The sequence below is a fragment of the Artibeus jamaicensis genome, unplaced genomic scaffold (assembly GCF_021234435.1).
Source record: "Artibeus jamaicensis isolate MK-2021 breed Jamaican fruit bat unplaced genomic scaffold, CSHL_Jam_final contig_387, whole genome shotgun sequence".
Lineage (NCBI taxonomy): Eukaryota > Metazoa > Chordata > Mammalia > Chiroptera > Phyllostomidae > Artibeus > Artibeus jamaicensis.
In genome coordinates, this window is record NW_026521812.1 from 23,357,522 (window position 1) to 23,384,865 (window position 27,344).

Consider the following 27,344-nt stretch of genomic DNA (forward strand, 5'->3'; position numbering starts at 1 on the left):
CTCCTCGTCAAGGTCAAATCTCAAAGCTTTGGTGAAGCTTTCTAGACTGTCCAACTCCACTGATTGATCTCTCTTTTTGACCTCAATTGCAGTTATAGTTCTCCCTATGTTACTTAAGTTTGTTTATTTATTGACCTAGATGAGTCATGTTATTGTTCCATATGTGCTAATGCTGTCTCTTCAGTTAGACTGTAAGCTCTCATAAGTCAGGGACAGCCATCTACATGGTCCTGGGCCCATAAGAAGGGCCCAGTGATTGCACTGTGGCCGAAGAAAATGCCATTTCTGTGATTTGACCCATTGGGACTCTGCCTTGATAGTCTGCAGTGGGATAAGCAGCCTCAGCTGAGCCTGCAGGGAGCTCATAAACCTTAGTAAGCCTTTTTTTCCTATGGATCATATTCCATTTTTGTGGTTTGTAAAAGGGAGTTAACACGACCGACAGATTTGTCCATCCATTCATTGATTTATTCATTCAATTAATATTAAGCGTCTACTGCTTGCCACATCTCATTTTTCAGAGCTCTAAAAACTGAGAAACTTCTTACCATTTTGTCAGAGATGAGGAAAACAAATTAAGAGAGCTAGAAGGAAATTTTTTTCTTCTCACACACTATCTCCAGCCCCAATTTTCGAGCATGCTTTGGTAGAGCTTCCTTTTTTTGTGTGTTTACTCACTCCTTTCCCCCATTCTCACCTCTCCTTCTGCTTAAATCACTATGATAGATGAAACTGCCCCTCCCTGGCCTCCCAGGCTGTGACAATAGCAGGCTATTGCATTTTCCTCTGTGAAACTGGTTTGCTCAGGTCTCTGCTGGGCAGATTACACTTGCTAGGTTGGATGGGTTCCAGGCATGTTCCTCTGGATAGAATTTAGTGTGGGTCACAGTTCCTCAGAGGGCAGGGAAAGGCAGGGAGGGAAGAAGAAGATTAAGTTGGTTCTGCCCCCTCTGCCTAGGGAATTAGAACAATTATTTAATGACTTATAAACAAGGAGCCCTGTCTTGTTTGCCCTTATCCCTAACCCAATAATCATTGATCACGTTTCAACTCCTCCAGGGAAAAGTCAGAGCCTCAATTGCCTGTGGGCAGGCCTGAGGCTGGTTTGGGGGTGTTGGAGCAGCTGCTGTCTGGGCTGGACCTCTTGGGAAATCTGAGGTCACTCCCTTGACAGCTGCGAGTCCAAGAGCAATGCACCCTATTTCCTTGCTTCCTTTATTTTCCTGCTGGGAGCAGGGGATATGTTAGAATGATAGACTGTTAGGACCAAGAGGCACCTTAATCATCCTTTATTCCAGGCCTCCATACTTTTCAGGTATAGAAAATACAATGAGTGAAAGTAGTATATCCAACCAGACAGAGCGAGCCAGAGCTGTAACGCAGGTCCTCTGACTCCCAGCCTGGAGCTCTCTGATACGCTGTGTTCTCTCCCACCCTTCTCTTTCCATCACTCTGTTCCCATGCTTCCTTTCACCACTCTCTCATTGTCTCCTTCTGCTTCTTAAGACTCGTCTTAATGTTTTTTCTTACAATATATTTTTTAAAAGATTTTATTTATTTTAGAGAGAAGGGAAGGGAGGGAGAAAGTGAGGGAGAGAAACATGGATGTATGAGAGAAACATTGACAGGTTGCCTCTTGCATGAGGCAACACAGGACCTGGCTGCAGCCCAGTCATGTGCCCTGACTGGGAATTGAACGGGCAGCCTTTGCGTTTGCAGGACAATGCCCAGCCCACTGAGCCACACCAGTCAGGGCACTCTTATAACTTTAAAAGCAACAAAATTAATAGCTTAAGAAGGAAATTAAAATGGGCAAAACTAGTTTCCTCAACATTCTCCTAAACACCTTTGCGTTGTCCACAGTTTGCTAAAAAATATTTCCTAGATAACAGCCTTTAAGCATTCATTTCATTAATTTGCTATGGACTCCTAGAAGTTTACTGTCTGTTTCTAATAGGAAGAGCATGTTCTTTAACTTTTTTTCTTAGTTCAAACTTGTTTTGATTACCAGTGATAGAAATCCCACTCAAAACTAGCTTAAACCTAAAAGGAGATTTATTGGACTACATAAGTGGGAAGTTCAGGAATTGATCTAGCTTCTGATCAGGAACGGGTTTGAGTCTGGGTGTTGTTTGACTGGACTCAGGAACTCAAAGAAGTTTGCCATAAGCACCTTGACCCACTTGTCTTCATTCTTTCCCACTGCAGACAGGTGTTCTCCATGTAGTGAAAAAAAAAATGGCTGCTGGCAGTCCCTGTTCACACCCTTCTGAAAAGCAAGACCCCTTTTTCTCAAGTTTCATGTTGAAAGATCTCTGGAAAAGACTTTAATTGGCCTAAACTGAAGCACATGCTTATCCTGGACCAATCGTTGTGCCTAAGAGAATGAGGTACTGTGACTGGGAGTAAACTTCTGTGTCTGGCTGCTTCTGTCACTACACACACACACACACACACAAACACACACACACTCCAGAAACACACACACACACACACACCCCCGAAGTGTCCTGAGTGCAGGAGCTTCTGCTGCTGCGGATTTGTGGTGAGTTGCCCTCCCCACTTATGGGTGTGTTCACCAACCTGGAAACTCTGAGCTGCCTGTACTTTGGGGCAGCTATGAAGGCTTTATCACATGAGTATGAAAAATTACTCACTCAATCGCCAGCCCCTTTCTGAACCTTCCTAGAGGATAGAGGGTGGGACTGAAAGTTCCCAGCTTCCAATCATAGTTGGGTCTTGGTAATAGTCCCGTCGTGAAGCATAGTCAGGAACCCACCAAGAGTTGCCTTTTTAGAACAAAAGACACTCCTATCACCCAGGAAATTTCAAGGCATTTAGGAGCTGTGTGTCAAAGACCAAATATTAGAACAAAAGATGCTCTTACACTTAGGAATTACAAGAGTTCAGGCAGTTCTGGGCCAGGAGCTATAGGAGACAGAGACCAGTACGGATTTTTTCTATGATTTCACAAGGCCCTCTCTTTCTCCCTCCGTCCTGCTGCTTGGAGTGTGGCTTTGATGGCTGGAGCTCCATCTTGAAAGAGATAACTAGGGCCACGCACAGCTGAGCAAGAAGCTGAGTTCCTGACACCACAGAGCCTCCTGCCAACTCAGGACCACGTTCTCAGATTTGGCATTGCAGTCAAAATGCCCAATCTTGGGAGCCAGAGCATGGGAGAGCAGCCTCCGTGAGGGAGCCGCGGATGTGGAACATCACAGCTACCTAAGGGGGATGTTCAGGGGAATAAAGCCTGACCCCCTCTCCTCCCAGCCTCCCATCTGAAGGGGTCAGTGTCCTTGGGTACAGAGCAGGGCTGGCGAAGATGGAGAATGGGTCTGGAAGGCAAGCAGAGGAATTACAACCAGCCAGCTCACTGCTGAGCTGCAGCAGCCCTGCAATCTAGCCATCACACAGACTTTTCTAAAGAAATGGGCTGCTCTCGGGGCTCAGGGCCCAGTCACTTTCTTCCTCTGCTCTCTGAGGATAGCCCCGCTGAGCAGAATGTGTGGGACAGCGAGGCGGCTCTGTCCTGCAGTCCCAGCATCCCCTTTTCCTCCATGTCACCTCCCCAGGCATCCTTCAGGACAGGCTCGCAGGGAGGAGAAGCCGCTGTCACCTTGCAGAAGGGAATGGTGGTGGTCAGAGGGGAAGCTGACTCAGCCATTAAAGACGCGTCTTACTTGGGCCTACGGTAGTCATCTATTTTTTTTTTAAATCCATGAATATTGTATCAGTAGGGGCCAAAAATTTATTTCTAATTGTAGTAGACACCTCTTAAAGGACAAGTGATAATGGACCAAGACTGGTATCACTATCAGTTGTGTACATTTCGTATTATTACGCATTTTCCATTAAAAGGAAGTAAGTGCAGGTAATTTGTCGGAAAATATTTTTGTTGAAATAAAGGATAAATACATTGATAATCTTTTGACATTTTTAAAAAGATTTTATTTATTCATCTTTAGAGGGGAAGGGGAGGAGAGAGGGAGAGAAACATCAATGTACGGTTGCCTCTTGTGCATCCCCTACTGGGACCTGGCCTGCGACCCAGGCATGTGCCCTGACTGGGAATCAAACCGCAGTAGTTTGGTTCGCAGGCCTGCGCTCAATCCACTGAGCTACACCAGCCAGGTCTTTTGACTTCTTAAGAAGGAAAAATTCTAAAATTTGTAGCCTCTTCTCAGACAATATTTTACACCCATTAACTCTGAACAACTTTGTTATTACAAAGAGGAAGAAAAGGTAAATCCTGATCATGTAAGCCTTTGGGAAGCACAGGTGATTAAGTGGCAGTGCCCACCTCCAGCCCAACTTTGTTTTAATGAGAAAACATCTGAAAGAAACTTCAGCAGCCTACACAGTCCAAATTAAGCTTTTATAAGCAGTTATAGCCTGCTTTGGGAACACTAGAAATAAAATTCTTGGAAAAATTATAAAATGGAGCTCTTAGGAATTATGAAAATGAGGCATTTTGCTTTTCAAACATATAGTAATGAAATCACATTATATCTCTTTTTGTGGTTAAATTTTATTTAAAAGTATTTTTTAAGTTATATTTTGGTAAATTGTCTTTCTAACATCATATTCTTTCACAAAATAGATTTCTTACATTTTCTGTTTGTAATGGTCTCTAAAGGGCTATTTTAAGTATTAAAAAAAAGGACAATAATACCAGTTCTGGCTTCCATAGGCAACAACTCAAAACTTAGAAGAAAAACATACTTAGCTCTTATTGTAAAGATATATTTTAGGTCTTTAAACCTTCATTTTGGCTTTTGCACTGCCACAGAAAATGAAGACTTTTGAAAATTGTTGCTATTGATGGGGAATTTCTTTTAGCAAAAGAGTAGTAAGAGGAAGGTGGAATTATTGTTAGTATCAAAACATGTTCTACCGCTCTGGCTGCTGTGGCTCAGTGGATTGACTGCTTGCCTGTGAACCGAAAGGTCACTGGTTTGATTCCTGGTCCGGGCATATGTGTCTGGGTTGTGGGCCAGGTCCCCGGTTGGGGGTGTGTGAGAGGCAACCTATCAATGTATGTCTTGCACATGGCTGTTTCTCTCCCTTTCTTTCTCTCTTCCCTCCCTTCTCTCTAAAAACAAATAAATAAAAATCCTTTTTTTAAGTGTTCTGCAGAATTCGAGTCATAAGAGATGCCATAGACACACACATTTTCTTGGGCATTCATAATGTATACTAACATATTAAAGGCTCTGACTGATGTGGACTCCAGCTAGTGGGGTCTGTGTGTTGTGGCTGTGACGAACAAATTCACACGGACTACAGAAGTCCTGTGAAGAAAAGGGACAGCATGGCCACTGTCTGAGGGAGAGAGGGCCCCGACCCCTGCCTGGACAGGCTTTTATTGCTTTTCTGGGTACATTACATTGAGGATAGTCCTCATTTACTATGCATAGTTTCACTTTAGGTGGTTACCTTTTATAGATAACAAAGGGAAGAATGTTGCTGATTACTTCAAAGAAAAAGAGTATTTGCAAATGCAGGGGGAAAGGTGGTTGAACTGGTTATACTCTATACTTGGGAGGTTTAGCACAGACTTTAGGAAGTTACATTAAAGATATGCAGTAAACATTTGGTGCCTCAATTCAGGGTGCGGGAGTTTTAGCAAACAGCAAGCCTCTAAGCAGCCTAGATACAATGCAGGCCTGATTCCCCACGGGAAAACCTATCTGTGGACTCAGTTCTTGTGTGCTGACTCACTCCCTGCCAGTTTTCTGAATCGGGGTCTGGGCTACATTCGCCACTGCCAGGCTGACCGGTTCCCTATATCTGACTACAAGAAAGAAATCTACGTAAGTTGTTTAGTTACCCTAATTTCCTCTCCACAAACTCCTGTTAATCCCTATACAAGTTATTAAGAAAAAAATATATAATTTGGAGAATGTGGCCTTGAGCTGAATGAAGTTCCTCTCATCTAACTACAGTATAACTCATTGTAAAGGCTTTTGTTGTCAAATTGTTTTTGAAATTTTCAAGCCAACCCAGGCAGGGTCTGATTTCAAGAAAGGTTCTATGGGGACCACGTCTGAGATGGAGGGCCTGCCTGTACGACACATGACTTCTGCATCGTAGGGGACTTCTGCGAGCAAGAGGACTTCTGGGGCCCTTCTTTTGTTCTGAACATATGAATCTTTTTAAAGATTTTATTTATTTATTTTTTAGAGAAAGAAGGGAGGGAGAAACAGATGGAGAGAAACATCAGTGTGTGAGAGAAACTTCAGTTCATTGCCCCTCACATGCATTCAGTTGGAGACCTGGCCCACAACCCAGGCATGTGCCCTTTCAGTTTGCAGGATGATGTTCAACCCGTTGAACCACACCAGTCAGGGTTGAGCATATGCATCTTTCACTTGACCTGTTCATACTCCAAGCTCCTGAGAAGTTCCTGACCTCCTCTGCCTAAACTTTCTCCTTATCTCTTATTTTTTGGTTTCATAAAAATCAGGGGAAAAAATCCCAAACAAAGCACACTTGATAGTTCTCTGGTGTTGGCTCTCTTTCTCTGCTTTGATTCACAGTTACACAGTAAGGTGAATTCTACATTATTTCAGCCACTCCAGAAATAATTCAACCAGGATCAGTTTATCCTACAGGCCTGGTGCTGGAGTGCGTCTACTTATTCATTCACTGAAGAAATATTTCTGGTCCCCTGAGATGAGAGGCAGGCAGGATTCCAGGCACCGGGGCTCCTGACTTCACAGGGCTTTTGATCTAGTGCCACTGACCATGAGGTGGTTTAATGCCCTGGCCAGGAACCCGGAAGGTCCCAGATGAGAGAACCACAGATTATCAAGTATTAAAGATCCAGGAGAATGGAACTTAATTGTACATAGGCAACTATATTTTATTTAAAATTTAAAATTGCGTATTCTTTTTAATAGAATGGTTACTATTTCTTTGGCCATCTGGATGGCTAGCTATGTTGTGTCTCAGTCCTTTCATGCCTCGTCCTTGCTCCTCCAGCTCCCTGCCTTTCTCCAGTGTGGTGTTCATTTGCACTTCTCCCGGCAGATGCAGGGGGAAGAGAAGAGGTGGAAACTCAGAGAAGTTAATCTAACATTCTGAAGTTTAACTGGGAGCATGTGGCCTGACAGTACAATATCCAGGACACTTGTTCTTCAAACCTTAGTCTTGTGCCTGTCATCCCCCACTGTATTTCCTTCATCCTTCCTCAGAAACATCTCTGTGCTTTCTAAAACCACAGACTCAGAGGTAGAAAGAGCTCAAGACTCCCCGGTATCTAGCGTAATATCTTCTGAGGGGAAAACTGAAACTCCTTGAGTTGAAATCACTTACCCAGAGCAGTTGGAAACCGAGTCTTTGACTCATGGTCCCAAATTCTTTCTACCACAGATGCTCCTTGCTTCTCTAGGAGAATAGGAAGGAGAAAGAAGACTCCAGTGCTTGCGGGAAAAATTATTTATCTTTTACTTGCAAAAAAATAACATCACACATGCATTTGTGCTTTCAAAATATTAATTGCCTGCATAAAAGAGCTAAACCCATATAAGAGAAATCCCAAATAAATTTTAAAATAAAAATACTTTGAGTGTAAGTATATCAGTAGATTTATGATTTGTTTCTCCAGTTAACAACCAGTCAGCTGCCCAGTGTTTAAGTACAAAGCTTTGATAACATCCTTAATATCACATTCTATTGGTCAATGGAGACCCTCAGCCCGGGATGGATTCAAGAGGCATAGAACTCCCTCATGTGCCTCACCTGTTCCTTCACTTTCTTTTCATGGATTTGGTCGGCTACCTTTCTTCCACGTTCTCAGATGTTTGAGAGGTACCCATTCCAATGTCCTTTTACTTAGGTGGATAAATATGAATTTGAAACAAAAAAGAAATATTAAATCCATTATACTTGATAACACATTCCGTCGGAGGGGCTGCTTGCAGTTCTGTCTTGAAGTGCAGTTCGAGATCACGGGACCTGGGGCTTTCAGGGGTAGACAAAGATTGACTGAAGAGTAACTGACTGCAGCGTATTGGGGTTTGCAGAGATCCGGACTACCCTGCTGGTGCCCTGCAGAAGTGCCAGAGTGTACACAGTGGAAAGCATCCACCAAGCATTAGACGAGAGAACCCTGAGAGCCACATGGGCAGCGTGGTCCTCCTGATCCGACCCCACTTGCTTCTCCGAGGCTCATCACTGGCCACTCTTCCCTTGTTCACCATGCTCCAGCCCAGCTGCTCTTCCTTCTATTCTTCAAATTCCACCCATTGTTCCCTGCCCCTGCTCTTACTTGTTTTCTTGATCTGGAATGATCTCCCTTCTCAGAACTGGGTCCTCATCTCAAGGGTGGCCTTTCTGAGACACTTTAGCTGAAGGAGGCCCCACCTCTATCCACTCAGTCTCCAGCTCATCATTCTATTTGTTTCCCGTATAGTACCAACTGGGATCTGAAATTATTGCTTACTGTCTGTTTGTGCCTCTCTCCTCCCCCAAGATGATACAAATTTGCCTATTTTGTTCAGCATATATATCCTCAGGATCTCAGATAGCACCTGGCACATTGTAGATGCTTGATAAATATTTGTTGAGTATATGAATTAAGAAATAAAACAAGCTGGAGGATTGTGCATTATTGTTCAAGTAGCAATGGGCTGTGCAGTTACAATGTCAACCATGTTCAGAATTGTCTACCAGGAACGAAGCCTCCCAAAATACCACTGTGGGCAGCAAGCCACAGAGACTCCTCAACCCAAGGAGATTGCTTCTCACTGGAACTTTTCCTAAACCTGGAATGCACTCTGACAGTCCCTTGCAATGTTTCCCACCACATGTCAGTCCAGATTCCTCAGTGAGAGACTGAATGCCCAAGCACTATTCGGAGCAGTGCTGTGCCTGTTAATGCAGGGCCTGGGGACACAGAGATGCAGTCTCCACTCCGTCGCTACAGGATCTTGCAGTCTGAGGGGGTGAATCGCCCAGCCCTCGGGATCGTCACTGGCATGCGGAGCAGTCTCAGCAGTGTTGTCCTACAATATTAGATGTTACCATGGTTCCTGGATTTTCGCCTTTGGAAGCCTAGGACGTTTTGTACTCTATTAAAGCATTCAGTGTTTCAGTGCCAATAATGCTACATTTTTGAAAAGCTACCCATTACTGAGCTCCTGTTACGTGCTAGAGAGACCCTGCCCTGGGCATTTTTTTTTTACATTTTTTTCTCCCAAAATAGTTTTGAATATATTTCCATATGATGACAATGAAAGTCGAGAAAACCCAGTAACTTGTTCGAGGTCACACAATTAGTGAGAGCCGTGAAACACTCAAGCGTTCTAACGCCAGAGCCCTCGTTCCTTGCACCACACCACACGCACTTGTTTCCCATGTTTCAGGCCCCAGTTCCCACCTTTTTCACCTGCAGTTGATCTCTTCCCCATTCCCTTCTCATGTCAGAGAACATCTCGTACACACTGGGTGAGAACCCTGTAGGCACAGGCAGGCTTCTTCACAAAGAGGGTGCAGTCCAGGGGCACATCGCTCTGACAGAGCCATTAAATAAGGTTGTAGGGGCTCCAAGGACGCCTAGAATCCACAGGGCAAAAACAACACTAAACAGTCTCTTACAGGCGAGACTGACATAACACCCTCACGGGCTCAGCTTCTGCCTCCCCTTCTGTGACTGCAGAGCCCTCCTGGCTGACACCATTCAGGCCCTGGGTCTGTCCAGGTCCTCTCACCTCTTGCTTTTAGCATAGGTGTTTTCAGTGCCTCACGGTCACCTAGAAACTATGCACTGGTGGAAAGCAGCGGTGTCTGCCAAGGAGTGTGACCTCCCCAATGAATGGGGCGCAGAGAGTGCTGGTCTCCCACTGAGACAGACTCTTCCCCACCTTGGGGAAGCAGTTTAGCCCAGCCTCTGTGGATATGGCGTTCACAAGTTTTTTCTTTCAGATATTACTACTTGGGGAATTGTTGTTTATTCCTGTTCATTACAGCTTATAAGTATTATGATTTGGCATGTCACACCCCCAGTGAATCTCCCCTTTATAAACTCTGAGCTGCTTGGACATTCACGAAACTGGGCAGAAGCTGGGCAGGGAGGTGGGAATTGGCAGGAATGAAGGCCACCCAGCCCTCCCTTCCCACACGTACCATGCAGCCAATGGCAGGGCACCACCGGGAAAGTGGAAGTATGAGGGAGGGAAACTTTTAGGTGTCATTATTACTCTGCTTAGGGAATAAAACCGACTTCCCTTAAAACCGCTCCTTTGGAGTATCAGGCAAACTTCTTTTTTTTTTTTGTTTATTTTTTTTAAATTTTATTTAGTTATTTTTCAAGTACAGTTTTTTGTCTATTTTTCCCATCCCAGCCTCCCCCCCCCCCTTGCTCCCCACCTCCCTCCCATTTCCACCCCCCCTTAGTTCTCGTCCCTGTGTCCTTCCTATTTGTTCCTCCAAATCCCTCCCCCTTTTTCCCCTTAACTTCCCTTCCTTCTCCCCTCTGGTCACTATCCCCTTGTTCTCTATTTCAGTGTCTTTGTTTTTTGCAAACTTCTTTTAATCTCTGGAGTTTGAAATGGTTTTGTAGGTACAAGTGACAGCAGACTTCAAATGAAAGGCTTTTGGGAGAGACAAGTCTCTTAACTAGCTGCTCTCGTCTCTAACTGGGATTTATAAGAAGGCACATGCCCATGGGGGAAGAAGTCGGGTAAGAACTAGGGAACTCGTGGGAAAGAAAGAGAGTGGAGTTGGTGGGGGGACAGGAGAGAGGAAGCCTCAGATGCTAAGGGCACGTGGGGCTCCAGTGTTCTGCCTCCTCGTCCCTTTCATTAGTACAGGTGATGGGGCTTCCCAGGGATTTGAACTCTGCTCAAGCTCTTTTTGGGAGCTGGGGAGGCCTGAGGCCAGGCTGACTCTCAGGGGAGCTCGGCAGCAGCAGAGGCGGGAGCCGGGTGGAAAGGTTCTGACACAGGAGCTGTGGGGTGACGCCAACAATAGCTGACCTGTCCCCAGACCTTAGGAAGAAAGCCAATGGGAATCTTGTTTCTGAGCGGCTGGTGCCCAGCTAGCTCTCTGCTAGGGGCCTGGAAACAGATTGACGAACATAATGGAGTGGTTTGTAATCTGTCATAACACCATAAGCCACGCATCCACAGACTTTGACCCCTCACAGGTATAATAAGCTCCCTTTCTCTGCGGCACATGTCCTCCCTGTGGGGAGGGAGGAAGGAGGCTCTTTTTCTAATTACATATCCCAAGCAGGTGTTTTTCTGGAAAACAAAGCATTATATTCATTAGCAGCAATGTTATAAACCAGGTTCTTTTTACTAGCCAGTTAACTAATTGACAGTTAAGAATTTGTATTAATAATATACTACAGCCAGGCATTGCTTACTCTGACAGTTTTATTTAAAATGTAGAGAAGCTTTGCAAGCCGACATGCCTGTCAGCCTTTTGCGGGAATCCTGCTCACCAAGGGTTTTAACATTGCCTGGAAAACGATATCCTACTGGTAGGAAATTGTCCTCCCAGGTCAGAGTCCAGGAGTCAGCAGAGTTACTCTCTTGGATGATTTTTGTGGTTCCCTTGGTGATACATCTGAATAAGGAATTGGTTTTTGTCCCTGTTTTCTTCAAATCTTATTGGTATGCTTCACTTGTCCTGGACCAAATTATCCAGGTGGTGAATCATCCTGATTCTTTGTTCTTTGGTGTCCCTCACCTTCTTTCATTTTTTAAAAAATTTATAGGGTATAGAAAGAACGATTTTTCAGGTTGTTAGCAAACTCCATCAAAAGTTTTGTGATGGCCAAGACGGAGAAATTCAAAATCTATCTCATAGCTGCCTTTTCCAGTCTTTGCCTTCGAAACTCTACCCAGTTTTCAAGGCCCAGCTTAAATATTTCCTTCTCCATGAGTCTTCTCTAATTTCTCCACTGATGGAAAGCAGGTATCTTCCTCTCTCACTTGCAGTAAACTTCTCTTGTGCCCTTGACTCGCCTTGGGGCACCATCGGTCCTGCCTATATCTCGTCCTCCCTCCTGTGGTCCCTTGCCTATAGCACATACTAAATACTTGCTAGGTCGGATTGCATTTGCCCTTTATGGCTAGCTCGAATCTCAGCCAGTCTGCAAAGTCTTTTGATCTCTGTTCTTTGTATATCTCTAGAATCTAGTCCTTCTCTGTGGCAAGACTTTTGATACCTCTTGTCCATCTTCCTGTTTCAGCCTCAGCCTTCTTGCCAGGAATATCTTGAAGACATAAAAGTGATCATGGGACTCCACAGTTCTTCATTCATTTATTCATTCATGCCCCAAATATTTACAGAGCACACACCATGTGCCAGGTACTGTGCTGGGAGCTGGGACTTAAGCAGCAAACTTTGAAACCCTGCACTTGTGGAGCTGGTATTCTAGTGCAGGAGACAAACACTCCGTAAACAAGTAAGGGTGGAAGTGCCTCAGGAAAGAGAAAAGAAGTGAGGGAAGGGGATCTGGAGTGAAGAAAGGAAAGGCCAGTGCTATCCTGGGCTGGTCAGGAAAGGCTTCTGTGTAAAGGTGACTTGGAGCAGGGACTGGGGACATGGGGGATGTGAGGGAGTGAGCCAAGTGGAAACCTGGAGGAAGAGCTCACAAGGCAGAGGGAACAACAGAGGAAGGAAGGTCCCGTGGTGGCGAGGAGCACGCCAGCGTGGTGGGAACAGAGTGAGGGGAGGAGGGAGGAGGTGGAGGTGGGGGGAGAGCAGGTTGGATGTTGTGGGCATCTTTAGGGCTTTGGATTTTATTGTGAGCGAGATGAGGAATTTAAATATTTTCAGCAGAGGAGTTTTTATCTAATTTCAGCTTATTTTATTTTTTAAAGATTGTATTTATTTATTTTTAGAGAGGGGGAGGGAGGGAGAAATAGAGGGAGAGAAACATCAATATGTGTTTGCCTCTTGAACGCCCCCTACTGGGGACCTGGCCTGCAACCTAGGCATGTACCCTGACGGGGAATTGAACTGGAAACCCTTTGGTTTTCAGCCAGCACTCAATCCACTGAGCCACACTAGCCAGGGCTAAGTTCAGTTTTTAAAAGGTTCCTCTGGCTACTATGTTGAGTAGAATGCTGGGGAGGGTGGAATAAGGACAGAGGCAGGGACACCTGTTCAGAGGCTATCACAGCAGTCCAGCAGAATGATGCCAGTCACCTGGACAAACGTGGATTCTGCAGGAGGAAAGAAGTGGCTGGATTCCATGTTCCAAGGTAGAGCCAACATGATCTGGATGGAATGGAATGGAATGGATGTAAGGAGGGAGAGAGGGAGAAAAAGAGGGACCATAAGTTTTAAAATATTATTTATTTTAAGCACCTGAAGGAATGGCTTGTCCTAGGACTGTATTTGGCCCACGTTCCGGTGTGGTCACTTGCCTGTCCTTTTCTATATTCTAGGCTCTATTCACACCCAGCTCCTCCAGGTTCCACACCCACTTTCTTTCTCATGCCCAAGTCTTTGCTCATAATAATCCCTCCTAATGGGTCACCAAAGTATGGCCGTTTGTCTACCAGGTGACCTCCTGTTCCTCCTTCAAGACTTCTGAAACCACACACACACACACACACACACACACACACACTCCCTCACATGTATCCCATCATAGTTTTCTTGCTTTGTATATCTGATTTGAGTATCTTCTTTGAATAATTGGTTGGATGGCAGACATTGTAAATTTTACCTTGTTGGGTAATAGATATTTTTGAAGTTTTACAAGTATTCATTGTTTTGAAATGAACATTGTTTTGAAATGAAGTTTTTACTTAAGAATCACCTGATCCTTTTGAGCCTCGTGTTTCAGATATTTTAGAGTGAACTAAATGCAGTTTGTTATTTAACAATGCAAGTACTAGCTTAAAATGGACACCTAAGAGAAAACCCAGGGATTGGAAAGAGAAGTTAGGGAAAGGGTTCCTGGAAAAGTAAATGGGTTCTGGTTGTACCCCTGTTAATCTGTGGTCCCTGCTGTTGGTTTGAATCACACCTTTTTATTTCCAGACAACTCTCACGGTGATTGTAGGTCATTCTACGCTGTCATTCTGCTTCAGCTGAAGTTTTCAAAGCACCATGCCAGAGTCTGCTCTATTTGAAAAGGGAAGCTCCTTTTCAAACATGAACTCATTTTCCTGGAAAACTCTTCCTTTTCTAACTGCTGGTCTTTGGGAGGCTGTTTGAAGCTGAAGAGCGACATCTCTTGGTGGAGAGATGGAAGGGGCTTCTGATCAGGCCACTCTAAACTGGGACATGCAGGAGACCAAGTATCCAAGGCTTCAGAGTGTCTGTGAAGCTCCTAAAGTTGTATGCAAAGTTTGGGATGTTAAATATGCATTTTTCTGGAAAAAAAGTTCCAGAGCTTTTATCAGGTTCTCAAAGGCTTTTTTGCTCATGAGAGGTTCAAGTCCACTGGCTTGGGCCTATTTTCTTAAAGTGTTTCAGGTGTGACGATGACCTGCAGCAGAACCACTGTGGGGGGGGGGGGGACTTGTTAAACACTCAGGTGCCAGGGCCTCACCCCCAATCTTCTGAATCAGAATCTCTAGGACTATGACCTGGCACTCTGAATCTTTAACAGCCTTCCTAGGTGATTGGGGTTAAATTTCTGAATTATCTAGGAGGTTCAATTGTTTCACATCACCTGTTGGAATAAGATCACACCAACAATGACAGACAGCGTAGTGTTTACGATTACCCAAACAGGCCCGGGCTCCAGTCCCAGCTCAGCCACTGGTTATGTAACCTCGGCAAATCAGGACTCCCCTCTGAACCTGGGTGCTTTGATTGGTGAGTATGGGGCTCAGTAATTTACATGACTGGAGATAATATCACCTAACACATAGTAGGAGTCAAAAAATATTATTTGCCATTCCCAGATCTTCTGAAACACTGAGAATTCCTAAAACTTTTCAAGTCCAATGCTGTTTTTAAAAAAATGCTTCATGAAGCTTTTCTCTTAAAAAAATATTACCATTAAACAAAACAGATTCATCAGTTTCTACAATGATCCACCAGCCATGTGTGAAGTGGTTTTGCTATACCGTCAAATACACCTGAACTATAAACTCTTTGTCTTACTGAAGGCTATTCTACACTCCAGTTCTGCCCATGGACTCACGGGGATTTTAGCAAATGGAAAGCATAAATACCAGAATTTACCAACACGGATGAAGTCTTTCATGCTCAATGGTCACATTACTGAGAATGTTTGATTTAATTGAGAATCTTAGAGGGAGAAAAGAAAAAATTTCTATTTTTGTAAAACCAATTGTAGAATTCTACATTTGGTAAGAACCCCGTCCCTCAACCCCCCTCCTCTTCCCCAGTGCGCCCACACTGGATTGCTCTGAGCAAAGCCCTTCCCTCTGGTGATTTTGTAGCCCTATTCCACTGCAGCTTTATATTTTCATTGGGAAATCATTAACACAACTGTTCATTTTTACACACCAAAGGACACTTATGATATAAGCAGAAAATCTAAAAGAAATACAATGCCTAAATAAAAACAACAAACTCTTCTAATTCATTTTCACATAGAATAACCAAAATTCTCATTTGATTCAAGACTTTAAGAATTTGTCCCCAGTGACTTTCTGAGATTAGACATTTCAGTCACTAGTGAAAAACATTGTTTGATTTGAGTATAAGAAACTGTGACTCTGTGAAGAACCAGTATTCAAGAAGTCTGCCTACCCTAGATTTCTCACCTTATCATTAAATGTTCATCAAAATCTGTTTGAGCAGTATAAACCCAGGTTGCGTATTCTTGGAATGCCATCTGCTGGTGGTTCTCCGTACTAGAAAATAAAAATTCCCAGGAAGATTGCAACAACCTGGCTATTGCTTGATTTAAGTACTTCTTGCAACCCCAGAGAGCACAATCTTTTTAACGCCCATGGTGATGTACCACAGAGTCACGCCAAAGTTCCAGAGAGCGTGCTTCTCGGAAACATCCCTGTGCAGTCATTTTCTGGGAAGACGATTGCACAGTTACTGACATTGCTCTAGGGCCAGTTGATAGACTTTAGAGCAGTTTTAGGTTCACAGCAAAATTGAGTGGAGAGTGCAGAGGATTCCTATACCCTCCCTGCCTCCTCACATGCACAGGCTCCCCCAGTGTCAACATCTGGTACCAGAGTGAATGAGACATTTGTTATCACTGCTGAACCTACACGGACACATCATGGACACATCATACTCGCCCAAAGTCCATAGTTTACACTGGGTTCACTCTTGATGCTGTGCACTCTGTGGGTTTGGAAAAATGGAAAATGATGAGTATTCAACATTATAGTATCATGGAGAATAGGTTCATGGCCCTAAAAATTCTCTGTGCTCTGTCTGTTCATGCCTCTCTAACCCCTGGCAGCAACTGGTCTTTTTACTGTCTCCATAGTCTTGCCCTTTATGTAGCCTTTTTGGTTTCACTCAGTAATAGGCATCTAGGTTTCCTCCATGTCTTTTCATGAATTGATAGCTCATTTCTCCTTCTCCTTCTTTTAGAGAGAGGGGAAGGGAGGGAGAAAGAGAGGGAGAGAAACATCAATGTGTGGTTGCCTCTCGTGCGCCTCCCATTGGGGACCTGGCCCCCAAACCGGGCATGTGCCCTAACTGGGAATTGAACCAATGACCCTTGGGTTCACAGGCTGGTACTCAATCCACTGAGCCACACCAGCCAGGGCTATAGCTCCTTTCTTTTTAGCACTGAATAATAATTCATTGTCTAGATGTAACACAGTTTATCCGTTCACCTACTGAAAGACATCTTGGTTGCTTCCAAGTTTTGACAATTTACGAATAAGCTGCTATATATATCCATGTGCAGGTTTTTGTGGGGAAAAAAGTTTTCAGCTTACCTGGGTAAATACCAAGAAGTAGAATTGTTGAATGGCCTGGTAAGAATTGCTCATTCATAAGCAGACCAAGTGGGCAGCACCAGCTGCGACATCCACAAGAAGAGTGTGGACACCTTTAGTTCTTGCATCCATGACGAGCTTCGGGTGTTCAGGAATCCCACCCAAATCTTACACAAACTGTTGGGGAAAGTCCATTTCCTGGGGGGATAGTTCATCATTTTTACCAGATGCTTAAAGAAACTTTTAAAGGAATACAGTCAGGGTGCCCACACAGGAGATATGGTTCCCCTTGCCACAGGGTATCTGTTATTGGAATTGGAATTAGAAAATAAGAAAACTAACATTCATTCATTGAGAACTTAACATGTGCCTCACTCCTAGAGTGAGCTCCCACATTTAAAAAACCCCACATAATGCTCAAAACATTTTTGAGAAACCACCAAGCCAACTAGTTTAACTTTATTACTATATCTTTCATCTTTCAACAGCCCTGTGCTTAGATATTATTTCCAGGGAAATGACTCAGGATCAGGAATATTACATCGTCTGCATCTGTACGCTGATCATGGGACTGAAATCCAAATGCAGACCTGTTTAGACTCCACTCTCCAATAAGAAAGGCAATAATACAGAATTCCTTTCTGTGATGGCTTCTGTGAAGACAGAGCGGCATTCCTATCTGTGGTGAGAAATGGGGCCCTGGCTCCCTCTCTGGGGGGAAACCTAGGGACCCCCACAAGAGGAGGAGAAAATGTCTGAGCTAAGTCTTGAAAGACCATAAAGACCTGGTTAGGCAGAGAGGATGGGGCAGAGATGGAATTCCAAGTAAGGTAATAGCACGGGCTATGGAACAGGGGATGAGAAAGGGGCCGATTCAAAGTTGCGAGCTGCTGCTATGATGCTCATGAGGAATGAGCCTTGCCAGCTCTTGGGGCAACAGGACAAAGACCTGTCATCTCTAATCTTATAAAAAAGAAATTTCAGCTCTAGCTAGTTGGAGCATCATTCTGTACACCAAAAGTTTGCAGGTTCTATTCCTGGTCAGGGAACGTAGCAGGTTTGATCCCTAGTTGGGGGTGTATAAGAGGCAACTGATTGATGTTTTGCTCTCATGTTGATGTCTCTCTCTCTCTCTTTCTCTCTCTCTCTCTCCCTCCTTTCATCTCTCTCTGAAAAAAAGTTGATAAACATATCTTCTCAAGTGAGGATATAAAAAAGAAGAAATTTCAAAAGTGGATTCAAAATAAATAAACTGAACTTTATCAAAGTCAACCCATAGAATGAGAGAAAATACTTTTAAGTCATATACAAGTATCTGATATGGGACTTTTATCACATTTATAACTTTTACCACATTTAGAACCTTTACAATTCAACAATAAAAAAACAACTCGATTGTAAAAGGGGCAAAGGAGTTGGACAAACATGTCTCTAAAGAGGACATATAGGTGGCTGATACGCATGGGACAAGATGATCAACATCATTAGTCATTAGGGGAATGACAATCAAAACCCTAATTAGATACCAGCTCATGCCCACTAGGATGACTAAAATAAAAAAGGCAGATAATTAACAAATGTTGATGAAGCTGTGAAGAAATTGTGACCCTCATACTTTGCTGAAAGGATTGTAAATGATACAGCCACTTTGAGAAAACAGTTTGGCAGTTCCTCAACATACTAAATAGAGTGTTTGTATGACCCAGCAATTCTATTCCTAGGTCTCTACCCAAGAGAATTGAAAAATACACACTCACGCAAAAACCTGCACACGAGTGCCACAGGAGCGTTCAGTCAAATGGTAGAAACAGCCCACACGTCCATCAGCTGACGACTGGGTGAGCAAAATGTTCAATGTCCACATTCTGGAATATCACTGAGTCAGAAAAAGGAATGAAGTACAGATACCTGTTGCAACATGTATGAACCTTGAATTGAAAGAAGCTGGTCACAAAAGGCCACATGTTATATGACTCTATGTTTATGACATATCTATCCAAAGCAAATCTATTCAGACAGAAAATAGGTTAATGGGCTTTGTGAGTCTTCTTCCTGACCTGCTGGTCTTGGTATTTGTGTCTTGGAGCTGCTGATAGCAAGACGTCTTCAGGGAAGGCTGACACCAGGTGCCCTGCCTTCATCTTCAAAGCTCCAGCTATTGTGCCAGATGGTCAGTCCGCAGGTATCAGCCTCTCTGACCACAGAGGAAAATATGTGGTGTTCCTCTTTCGCCCTCCTGACATTACCTTTGTTTGCCCCATGGAGATCATTGCTTTCAGTGATAGGGCGGAAAAATGGAAGAAACTCAACTGCCAAGTGATTGGTGCTTCTGTGGATGCTCACGTCTGTCATGGATCAGCACACCCAGGAAAGAAGGAGGGCTGGGGCCCACGAACATTCCCCTGGTGTCAGACTCCTCATGCACCATTGCTCACACATCAGGACTATGAGGCCTTCAAGGCTGAAAGCATCTCATTTGGGGGCCTCTTTGTCATCGATGAGAAAGGCATCCTCTGCCAGATCACCACAAACGACCTTACTGTCATCTGCTCTGTGGACGAGACTCTGAGGGTAGTTCAGGCTTTTCAGCTCACTGACAAACATAGGAAAGTGTGCCCAGCTGGCTGGACACCTGGCTGTGATACCAGGAAGCCTGAGGTCCACAAGAGCAAAGAATATTTCTCTAAGCATAAGTCAGCATCGAGTCATTATGGGGTCATGGCGGCAGTGTACAGCCATGAGATCAAAACCTCTCTTTTGCTATCATTGTGCTTAAAACACAAGATCTCAGATTTTGGCTGGATGTGGTCTGAGACAGGACGGGCTTTTCCTGCAGGGTGTGGGGAGGCCAGCCTTTCTTTTTCTGGAGGAAATGGCCTGAACTTGTGGAGTAGGCCAGCTCAGGTGTGCAGTAGTGGGGCATTGCCTGTTACGTTTTGTAATTTCTATTAAATTTGAACTGAGAAAAAAAAGGAAAGTAGGTAAGTGGCTGTCACAGGTAGATGAGGTAGAAAGAGGAGTGACTGGTACTGAGTACTGGGTTTTGGGGGAGATGAAATGTTCTAAGATTAGATAATGGTGATGATTGCACAACTCTGTGAATACACTAAAACCCACAAATTGTACACTTTAATAGGATGAATTTTATAGTATGTGAATTATATCTCAATATACCTGTTGTTTAAAAAAAGAAAAAGGAAGGCGGGAGTCATTCCTGAGGCAGAGTTGTCCTAGGCATGCAGCTGTATCAGAGCAGGCAAAGTGAGGGAGGGACCTTAGGTGATGACCACAGTAACAACTCAACACTTCACTTCATTCACTTTGCAGATATTTACTGAGTACCCACTTAGGTCTAGATGCTGGGGATAGAGAAACGAGACAGACAAAATCTCTGTCCTCTTGGAGATTCTGTTCTAATGAGGGAGATAAGCACTAAGTGAATTAGTTAATATATCACAGTGCTAAGTGTTACCCAGAAAAATAAAGAAGGACATGGCCTAGAAAAGGGTGGTAGAAGGAGGCACTGTGTTAGACAGAGAGGCCTGGGAAGGCCTTTGTGAGGTGGCATTTGCACAGAGAGCTGAATGAAGTGAATTTTATTGTGCATTTCTATTCCCTCCCTGGATCTGACGAGCCAGTGTTGGCCAGAATGGCCCATATCAATGTGCCTTCAGTGGATTGGAAATGATGGCTGATGCTGCAACATCTTGGCCGGCTATCAATCAGCTCGAGGGTGGCACTCTGAGTCTGGCCAATCTGGGTGACCCGTGAGAGCTGGGGACCCTATTGTGACCATAGTCATTCACCCTTTGGCAGCCCAGCAACAAAACCGGCCCCCACCCCAGGTGCTTGCCTTGGCCCAGGCTGCCATGGTTGCTTTTCTTTGTTTCTGAAGTTGCTCAGCTCTAGTCTTTGCTGGGGGTGGGATTGCTACAACTTCAGCAAAACAGAAAGGTCAAACTTCTAATATTCTCCTTTTTCAATGGAGAATCTCAGCCAGATACCAACTGCAGCCCATGAAGTAATGGCTAGAGAGTCTTACCTCTTATCTTCCCAGTTACTGTGGACCATTAACATTCCTAATGGCATCTGAACCCCTTCCGAAGTTTGGGAACCTCCCACCTTTTGAGGCAGAATGTCTCATCACAGAAGATAAAAAACATGGAATACTTTTACAGCCTGCCTGCGACCAGGCCATGGCTGTGACCCAGGCTCCACCACCTGGACACACCAATACATGCCTTAAACTTCTCCATGTAAATGAAAAAATCCCATGACACAGTCTATTTTCCATTATCTACATCTTCTGATGTCTTATACTGTGAACCAGCAAAAAGGAGGAGAAACAAGGGAAAGGGGAAAAAAAGAGTCACTGAAACTTGTTTTAAATGGATGATCCTGACCAGGATTTTGCTCAAGTTAAAGCAGAAAAATCCAGTTTCTGAGATTGTGATAATGCGAATTCACCTAGCACCTCTGGTAAGGGGATAGAACATACAGAATGTAACAAGGTTTAAAACAATCATAAAATGGTACATCACAAAATTCAGTATGACAGTATGATGGAATATTCACTCATTCAACAAACAGTTTAATGTATACCTTTATGCCAAGACACTATTCTGGGTACCAGGGTACAACAATAAATAAAACGAGACTCTAATTTTGTGGAGTTTCATTCTAATGGGGGAAGAAACTCAATAAATAAACAAATGAACATAGCATATATCACCTGGTGACAAATGCTCTGAAGAAAAATAAGAGCAAATAAGGAGATAGAAAAATGAGGGAGGATGCTGCATTACGCAGAGACCAGGAAAGGCCTCTCTGAAGAACTTACATTTGAAAAGAGACCTGAAGGAAGAGACAAAGAGCTGGGGGAAGAACACTCTAGGCAGAGAGATCCACTGTGTGCACAGGCCCCAAGAGCAATAAGGAGGCCAGTGTGGCCGGAGTGATACAATGAGGGGGAAGTGGGAGCAATGGACTGAGGGAGGTAAGGGGTAGGAAGGTGACTTAAGTCCTTGTAGATCCAATCCCTTGGCTTTTGCTCTGAGTGAGAGATGAAGACTGGAGAATTTTGAGGAAAGTTGTATAATCCTCTAGCTTTATTCATTTTTAAAAATTTATTGATTTGAGAGAGAGAAACACTGATTTGTTTTTCCACTTATTTATGCATTCATTGGTTGACCCGTGTCTGTGCCCTGACTGGAGATCCAACCCTCAACCTTGGCATACATATTGGGACGATGTTCTAACCAACTGGGATACCTGGCCAGGGCTCTCCAAGGCTTTAGAAGGATCACACACACACACACACACACACCCCCGAAATCTGAATAAGGTCTATGGATTGTATTAGTATCAATTTTCTGATTTTGAGATTGTACTATAGTTATGTAAGACATTACCATTGGTGGGATGTAAACCACAGCATAGGAAATATAGTTAATAATATTGCGACAACTCTGTGTAGTGCTGATGCAATTACTTGAAATATTGGGATCACTTTGTAAAGTATATGATTGTCTAACTACTATGCTGTACACCTGAAACTAAAACAAACTAATGCTGAATGTAAACTATAATTGAAAAAAATAGAGGCCCAGGCTGGGTAGCTCAGTTGGTTAGTGCATTATACCAATGTGCCAAGGTTAATGGTTCAATCCCAGTCAGGACACATACCAGAATCAACCAATGAATGTATAAATAATATTATTAACCAATGTCACCCCAATAAATTAAACTTAAAAAAAAGGAAGAGTGGGGAAGGCAATAAAAATATAATATCTCTTTCTTCTAAAGAGGGAGACTTCAATCCTCCATTTGACTTTTCTCTTAAAAAACAAACACACAAATAAATAAGTAAAACAAATCAATGTTTTTCTTCCTCTCTTCCCTTCTTCTCTCTCTTTCTCTTTAAAATCAATCAATTAAAAAATAGATATTACTATTGGAGGAGACTGACAGAAGGGTACATGGATCACCTTTCTACTATTTTTACAACTTCTTATTAATCTATAATTATGTCAAAATAGGGTGTTAAAAGGAGGAGGAGGAGAAAGGAACAAATGTGAGGAAGGACAGAAGAGGGAAGAAAGGATCGGAAGAGAGTGGGGCAGGATGTGAAATGCAGGAGCCAGCCAAATGAGGTAGGTGTGTCTTTCTGGGGACATACATTTTGTATTAGATCTTAAGAAGGTTTGGTTAAAACCATTCCCCGGCCCCCGCCACCTTTTTAGGCATTCAAAGAAGATTACAATGTCTCCCACTCATCTACTCCTTTAATAAAGCTCACTTTCAAGAAAATACTGTTAATGTATCCTGGATACATTATTGTTAATGTATTGTTGCTATTATTAGCAACAATGCATTATTGTTAATGTATTGTTTGTTAGCAGTAAAATATTGTTAATTGCCTGTAACCTGGAAGCTGGACTTAAAAGTATCCTCCCACTTGTTATTCCCAGTCGCACCCAGATTGGACTTCATGCTATTTTTCAAATGTGCTCTAGATGATTCCACCTGAATTTTTTAAAATTTCTATTTAAGTTTCAACACCTAACTCAATTGCCATCTCTTTCTTGAGGCTTTCTGATTCTCTCAGCCAAAGGAAATGATCCTTTCCTATAAACTTGCAAATAATTTTATATTTATATCTCTTATAACATTTATCAATTCCTTCTTTGTTTTTTTTCACTTATTGAAATAATTTGTTCTCCTCATTAGATTATAGGAGAGTTTCTGGAGATCAAAGACTGTCTTAAATGTTCCCCATGCTGGTCAATAGTGTGTGTGAGCTCAGTGAATGTTCAATGTTGAATGATTGAATTTCTTCTCTACAATAATCTGCATGTTTGGAGGTTGAGAGTTACATTCATTCTGGAGTTGGTGATATTCTTATGTGGCTTTTAATTATTTCATGTATAGTTATTACCACTTGCAAGAATATGCCTTCTACCTCCTCCCCCTGTGGCAAACTCACCTGACGTTGAAACATGAAAGAGTGACACATCCTGATTCACCCAATGAGTATGTCTCACTAGGCTTGGCACCTGAAGTATGTAGGTAGTGGAGAAGAAACGTTGTTTGAAGTGTATGGAGTCAGAAACTACTCTGTGGAAGATTCTTCTATTCATCAGATTGTGGGGGCAACTTTGCCTGCAAGTCCCCCTGTCCTCTCTGGATGAAAGTAACACTACCAAGACATGATCTGCTTGGGGAGAGGTGGCCAATTTCTCAGAGGAAAAAGGCCAGGAGGCCCTTCCCCCAGGGGCTTTTATTGGGTTGTAATACACAGGAATACAGGTGGTAAGGATCAAACAGTAGATAACATTTCAAAGAAACCTGAGGGCTTAGTCTGAGTCAGTGTCTGTCAGGAAAGGGGGTTGCAGAAATTTTGGGAGACATACTCATTTCCTGCTCAGACCCTTCACATATGAATGAAAGCACTCTTAGCAAAGCAGGTTTCACAGGACTTTTAGGAATTCTTTCTTATGCCAGATTTACCCTGGATACTGCTCTAGCAAGGCCAGGAGCTACACTGCCACCCCCTTCATAGGTTTTCAGGCTTAAGTGGATTAGAGCCAGGAAGTGCTTCTCCCAGAGGACACGGGGACTCAGGCTACATCAGAATAGCCAGGGAGCAAGGGTCCATCACTCCCTCTTTGTGGCAGCCCCCTGAGTCCTTCCATGATGGCCTCCTGAGTGATGGTGTCTGGCTCAGGTTACCCCTCCTCTGAGGAGTATGACCCATCGTGGACTATCAACCATGCTTTGGGGGCAGAGGGAAGAAGCAGAGGCAGCATTTGCCATGGGGGGTAGTTACAGTTCCTGAAATCAGGCAGAGCAGTTCCCAACATCAGATGTTAAAATTCTAAGCAGAAGATTTGGTTCTTATTGAGCCTTGTCAAAAAGGAAAGTCTCTTTTAGTAGGAATATACTCAATATGCAGGGTATACAATTATAAATGTATCATACTTAAAAAAATTTGGATGAAAATCATGCAAAATAGAATTTATCAGAATTCTTCTGTCTATGAAACATACATTTATAGCAGTTTACAATTATTATAAATATTAAATTTTCAGTAGACTTTATTTTTTAGAGCAGATTTTGGTTCACAGAAAAATGAAGAGGAAGGTACAGAGATTTCTCATGTACTCTCCTCCCACTCATGCCTAGACCCCCCATTATCAATGTCCCCACCAGAGTGCTACACATGTTACAACCGAAGAACCTATGTTGGAGCATCATTATCACCCATAGTCCATAGTAAGTATTAACTTTTGTACCTAATTTTATATTCTTTTTCTTAATTAGGGGCCCTCAATTTTATAAGCTTCAGGACCCAGAAATATTGGCTTTTCAACAAGATGACTTAGTTTTTTCTGAAGTTCTAATTCTACTGAGGATTTTTTTCCTTTTTACTCAAATATCTATACCTTTGAAATTGCCCAGCGTGAACTCTTCCATTTATTTATGGCTGCTCTTTCAGGTTATAGTTGAATCTGGGTGAGAAATTTCACTAAGTGCTACTTTATGGCTTACTTTGCAATGTCAGTCATTTTTTTTTCACTAAGTAATTTCGATGTGTTAGTGATGCATAAAATTAATTCATAAAGAAATGACTTGGAGACTTCCGCCAAGATGGAGGCATAGGTGGATGTGTGGTGCCTTCTCACACAACCATGTTTAGAGACAACTAAATATTAGCAACAGAAAACACAGCCAGACACACGGAAAATTGAACTTTTCGGAAGTCCGTTAACAACAAATTCTTCAGCCTGACCGGTAAGTGGCGAAACCAGCGGCTGGTGAGGGGTTGCACAGGGGACTCCGTCAGACGGACTCAGGTGCGGAATCCAGACGCACGGAATCCAGGCGCAGGGTTGGACCTAGTGAGCGACCGAGCGAGCCACCAGGCAAGCGACCGCGGAGGAGACAGCGAGGAAGCGGTGCTGCGTGTTGACTGTGGTCGCCCATTTGTGCGCGAGTGGACAGGCGAGGGAGTGGGCGGTTGGACTGGGGCACGGCGGGTCCCCACGGCTAGCGGCAGTAGAGGGCGCCGCCATTTCCCCGCTCTGACTACGCCCCCACATACAGCGTCACAACCCAGCAACCTGGGAGTCTAAGGCACCGCTTCTCACACTTAAAGGGCCAGAACAGACCAAAAATGTTGCAAGATCTCAAAGCCCCGCCCCACAGCCCATAGATCTAAGCGATGAAGAAATAGCAAAACTCTCAGACGCACAGTTTAAAACACTGGTCATCAGGATCCTCACAGAACTGGTTGATTATACCGACAAATTAGACAAATATATGAAGGCGAAACTAATTGAAATGAATGGAATTACACAGGACACCAATAGCAATGAAAAGGAAACTGGGACTCAAATCAATGGAGTGGACCAGAAGAAAGCAAATAATGGTCAAACAGAAAAGAGTCAGGAAGCAAGAATTCAAAAATGAGGAGAGGCTTAGGAACCTCCAGGACATCTTTAAACGCTCCAACATCCGAATTATAGGGGTACCAGAAGGGGGGAAAGGCACAGCCACCAGTGGAAAACTTATTTGAACAAATAATAAAGGAGAATTTCCCCAAGCTGGCAAAGGAAATAGACTTCCAGGAAATCCAGGAAGCTCAGAGAGTCTCAAAGAAGTTGGACCCAAGAAGGGACACACCAAGGCACATTATAATTATATTAGCCAAAATTAAAATGAAGGAGAGAATCCTAGAAGCAGCAAGAGCTAAGCGGACAGTCACCTACAAAGGAGTCCCCATCAGACTGTCAGCAGATTTCTCAAAAGAGACCTTACAGGCAAGAAGGGGCTGGAAAGAGGTATTCCAAGTCATGAAATCTAAAGACCTACATCCAAGATTGCTCTATCTAGCAAAGCTTTCATTTAGAATGGAAGAGTAGATAAAGTGCTTCTCAGATAAAGTTAAAGGAGTTCATCATCACCAAGCCCTTATTATATGAAATGTTAAAGGGACTTATCTAAGAAAAAGAAGTTAAAGAAACATGAACAGTGAAAGGACAACAAACTCACAGTTATTAACAACCACACCTAAAACAAAAGCAAACTAAAAGGACAGCTAGATCAGGAGTGGAAACATAGAAATGAAGATCTCAAGGAGGGTTAGCAACAGGGGAGTGGGAGGAAGAGAAGGGGGAGAAGGTACAGAAAATAAGTAGCATAGAAAATAGAAGTAGATAGAAGATAGATGGGGGGGCAAGAATAGTATGGGAAATATAGAATCTAAAGGACTTGAGACACATGGTCATAAACTAAAGGGAGGGTAATGGTAGGGATGGGGGGGTAGGGTGGAGGGGAATGAAGGGGGGAATAGAACAACTGTAACAGCATAATCAATAAAAAATTTAAAAAAAAAGAAATGACTTGAATTTGTTGACACATCATTGACAACTTGCTTCAGTTGCAATAAATTTTCAGCTTTGTAATGACAAAAGTAGGGAT

The 27,344-nt window shown here is 43.4% G+C and overlaps 1 pseudogene; it reads left to right on the top strand.

Annotated features, from left to right (window-relative positions):
• The first annotated feature begins 14,672 nt into the window (after positions 1-14,672).
• Positions 14,673-20,633, top strand: LOC119059394 (peroxiredoxin-1-like; annotated as a pseudogene).
• Positions 20,634-27,344: the final 6,711 nt, after the last annotated feature.